Source organism: Natrix helvetica (assembly GCF_964273705.1).
Source record: "Natrix helvetica genome assembly, chromosome: 6".
Lineage (NCBI taxonomy): Eukaryota > Metazoa > Chordata > Lepidosauria > Squamata > Natricidae > Natrix > Natrix helvetica.
The window spans coordinates 30,416,801-30,421,615 of NC_138553.1; the positions used below are offsets into that span (position 1 = coordinate 30,416,801).

The 4,815-nt window shown below is 38.1% G+C and overlaps 1 long non-coding RNA gene across 1 annotated transcript; it reads right to left on the reverse strand.

Annotated features, from left to right (window-relative positions):
- Positions 1-739: 739 nt before the first annotated feature.
- On the reverse strand, positions 740-4,181 carry LOC309394885. The gene is made up of 3 exons (XR_014175813.1): positions 4,153-4,181; positions 2,657-2,824; positions 740-2,017 (listed from the first exon to the last, which is right to left on the reverse strand). It is a non-coding gene; the product is annotated as an uncharacterized lncRNA (long non-coding RNA).
- Positions 4,182-4,815: the final 634 nt, after the last annotated feature.

Consider the following 4,815-nt stretch of genomic DNA (forward strand, 5'->3'; position numbering starts at 1 on the left):
AGTAAAGCTACAGGGAAAACTTCTAAGTTCACATGTTCTACTCTCATAACATGTCCTTCCAGATATGTATCAGAATTACGTTTCCTGTGTTCTGTCCTATTCAAGAAGCTGATTGCAATGTGTACTATATGGGTTGCGGCATAGTAATATCTGAAGGGTCTTATGTTATGTACCAATCTCCTATTATAATTCAACTAAGTGTATACTAAGACTTGTTGTTAGTTGTGAAGTCATGTCCGACCCATCCTGACCTCATGTACAATGTTCCTCCAGGCCTTCCTGTCCTCTACCATCCTCTGGAGTCCATTTAAGCTCACGCCTACTGCTTCGGTGACTCCATCCAGCCACCTCATTCTCTGTCGTCCCCTTCTTTTTTTGCCCTCAATCTTTCCCAGCATTAGGCTTTTCTTCAGTGAGTTCTTCCTTCTCATTAGGTGGCCAAAGTATTTGAGTTTCATCTTCAGGATCTGGCTTTCTAAAGAGCAGTCAGTGTTGATCTCCTCTAGGACTGACCGGTTTGATACTAAGACTAAGCATATACTACCGAGACATTGAAAACCATTTCTTTTCCTTTCCTCTGTTGCATTCTAGGTTGTAAGCAAAAAGACAGAGGTAAGACCAGTGGCCTTCAATCTTTAGTGAACAGTTAATAAGTAAACATGACCAAGTCCAAGAAAATATAAAATCATCAAGTGGTTTAATTTCAAACAGTTGTAGGGCCAGATGTTTATATGTTGTCTTAAATTAACAGGGAATTTGAAATAAAAAGTGCCTTACAGCTAACCTTCTAACCTTTGTTCCAAAGATGAATAAACTCATAGGTTTACTAAAGAGATGTGTTCCAATATGAAAAGCAGAAAGATGACATGAATTGGAAAAAAATATAATGCGTCATTTCCTTGGCTTAAAAAAAGAAACAAGGGGGGGCGGGGGAACCCCTCAGAATTGTAGCCAAGGAGAATCGTACAGCGCTTGGATCTTAATCTTTGCAGCAGACATTTACTTAATGAGTAATGAAACAGACTCGGCTGTTCTCTACCTGCAAGAGGTGCTCAGGAAGCAGAGCAATGACTGAAGCAGACATTATAAAGGCTGAGTCATGACAACCTCACCATCTGTGCTCAGAGGCAAGGGAAATTCTGATATTCTGAAACCATAAATCAATCTACCTGCATGGTGAAAAGGAATATTACATATTCTATTTTACACTATTAAGGGAATTGCTTGAAAGAGGGTAAATCTGCTGCCTGGCTAGCTAGACAGCTAGTCAACCTTTAGTAGAAGGGTATTTCCTTTCTATTGCACATTATACCTTATGTCACCGATCTGGAAAAATGTACACAGCTGTCTGGGAATGTGACTTCACTCCTTCTGATATATCTCTTCTTTCCTTCCTTCCTCTTGGCTAGTTGCTTTATCCTCATGTTGTGGGCATTTCTAAGATTAGGTGAGGTTGTTTCCAGCCATTCAGAAATGCCAAGGTGCCTCTCTGCAGTTCTCCATCAGTCCACAAGAGGAAAGGAACTTTGGTTGACATTTGTAGGCCTGAATGCCAGTTTCTTTCTGTCCAAAAATGTATTTTAACAAAATATATACGACTTCTTTGGTCCCAGGAGAGCATGAAAAATAGTAAAGCAATTTCATCTGACATTGGGACCGATGCCAAAGGCTGTCCTTGATTGTATTGCAATTTTCCCTTCAACAACGATTGTTCAAGCCAAAGAAATGGCAATCTGGTCTAAGTACATGGTACATTTAGGAGGACTTGGAAAAAAATCTGTCAGCTTTTAATTGGATGCTGGAGGGTTTTTTATTTTTTTGAGATTTGCATTTGTGTTGAGTGGCATTTTGTTTTTAAAACTTTTAGCAAGTCTATTACATAAACTGAAATATCGGTCAGCTTTCCCTGCAACAAGTTTTCAACACCTCTGAAGGCACTGTCTGGTGAAGGCTGATGCACCAGGGGACAGTTGAATAAACAGGTTTCATATTGTGCTCAGTCATATTTTCTTTGAAGCTTGAATAAATCGTAATAACTCAGTTAACACGTCATACAATGGCATAAACCATGATTTACAAATCACAATAGTTAGGTTTACACAGCCCATTAAACCAAAACAAAACCATATATTGACTTACTGACAAAACTACACTATACATTAGGGTATAGTGGAGATACTATATATAGTTATTTATTTTTTAAATCTAACCCTTTAGCTCTCAGCATCCTTTTTAGTTATAGAAATTGGGGGAGGAGGAATGGGTTAGTCTAGGGTGGCAAAATATCAGGAGTCACCTGATAGCACTTTTTACAACTAACAAATTTTATTAAAGGTATAAACTTTCATCTGATGCATAGATCAATCTGTTTTTTTTTCTTCAAACCCCCATAATCAGCCTGAAACCAGTTTAAATCTTATATCAATCTAGAAACTCTAAGTATGAAGAAAGCTGCAGCTGATGAATGCTTCAGCTTTTTCATAAAATCTGGCAATTGGGAAGATGCTGCCAGACTCCTTCTCATTATAAGTTATGTTTCCTGGGGCTACTGGAAATTGAAGTAAAAAAAAAACAGAAGAAGAAGGGGAAACACACACACACACACACACTGCATATTAAGTTAAGCAAACTTTTCTTAAAAGAAGAAACTGCTCACCTAGACTAGATAGGTCCAGATCAAATTTTTCTCAAGCTGTTCTTTGCCTCCAACCCAAAAATGCATTTGCAACTCAGTTTGGAGTTCCATGTAAGTAGATGCCATACTCATTGAGTTGTTGGCCACATCATTCATTCCAGACCGCTCCTCGCAAGTCCATTATGGTCCCTAATCAAAAAAATAAATTTTATCACAGACATGATCATTTAAAGCCACCACATTCATTCCAGACCATTCCCTGAAAGTCCATTATGGTCCCTTATCAAAAAATAAATTTTCTCACAGGCAAAATGTTTGATCAAGTCTTGCCTTTTTATGTTCACATCCTAGCTAAGACCTTCCCCCCCCCATGATCAAGAGGCCTCTTTCAACTCACTGAGGGGGATCTATCATTTTCCACTGCTATAGACTCAGCCTGTGGTTAAAGGGGGAAATGGTTGAATATGAATGCAGAAATGAGGGAAGTGTGAAAAGTAGCACCTACTTCTTGCACAGGCCCTGTTTCCACCAAACTTTATCCAAAATAAGAGGGTTCTATGGCAACACGGTCACCTGGGAAAATCATCTTTCAGCACTTCACATACACTTCTTTGTAGAAAGAGACAAATCTGCAAAGCAGGAGCAGAGCCAATGTGGTTTGTCACAACATGTTCAGAAGAGGAGGGTCCCTCTCCTACTACTTCATTTCTAATGCAAACTTTCTTACAAAGGCTCCTAATACCAACGAGAATGCCCAATGTTCCCTTTTTGGTCCTATAATCTTTCCTAATTGTTATTTCTCTACAGCTGTCCTTTAGGCAACGTTTTCAATGTAGATTCTAAATCATATGCATCATATTATTCAAAATCCTGTTTCATTGTCAGCAAACGTGATCCCAAGAAAAGATGGGTTCTGAAACATGTGTGAATTGTGCGACAAAATTGGGGGGCTTATTATACAGGTGTGTAACTCTACATTTCAGTTCTATTTTGAATTTATACCTGTCAACAGCTTGGTCTCCCTAACCATCAAAGAATCCTAGCAATCTTCGTTTGGTGAAGAGCCAGTATTATAATAACTGGGGGATGTCTGGTCTTTGGTAACATTACAATTCCTAAGATTCCTTTGGAAGAAGAGAGACATAAACAAAAAGGAATATAGGGAAAAAGGAATAATTTGTAAAATTAATACATAATGCAGCATCACATTTTTTCTTGTTCAGCTGTATGCCAGGAGAGTGGTAAGTAGTATAACGGTATAATAGTGCACTGCCTTAGAATAGGGGAAACTCCAGGGCAAATCCCTACTGTTAGGGGTATCTCTGTTGGGAGACAGAAAGTAGCGCAGCAGAATGTTCAGCTAGAGAGAAAGAATGTTGCTAGTAGAAAAATACACACGAATAGAGTTTCAGACACTGCTAGTAAAAAACAAGTAGCTTTACTACTAATAATTGCTTCACAAGCAGTGATAGTAGATATATGTCCAAACACAATTCAAAGATCAAACAATTGCTTACAGTCGCAGTTCACGTTCCAGTCATCAAGCATAGGACAAGCAGAGAGAGAGTGAGCTCTCCTGACTCCCTCTTATTGTAAAGTTAATTACAGCTGATAAGTACATTCCACCCATTTAAAGCAACAACGACCATTTGTTGTTGTATATAGATATATGTTGCCTACCCAACACTAGGAGTATACTCCCAACACCTACTCATATACAGTATTCATTAGGTAGCTAATCTCCATCTCTCATAATGAAGATATCCTGCACCTTAAGTTCTCAGAAGTATAGAGGAGATTGCATCATCTTTTTTCTCCCATGAGCTATTTTAATCACTAGGGAAACAACATAAGTAGATACAGGAAGGGAAGGGATTTTCACACACCGTCCTTGTATCTATTTCTTCTCTGGCTTATTGTTAGTTTAATGAATTTTTGGGTTTAAGAGACAAAAGAGAACTTCCTATTTTTCTCTCAATTCAAGATGTAACAAGGTTTTACTGTCCTATGTATTGCTTAATAAATTTAACTGCTTCAAATATAATGGATAACATTCATTAGTAGCTGGATGCGGCCCTCACTCAAGGCAATTATAGTATGGGCATTTTTTTTTTGAACAGGGTGTTCTAAAATTTAATTATTCAGTATCAACCAATCAAATCATTATTATGGTGATATAT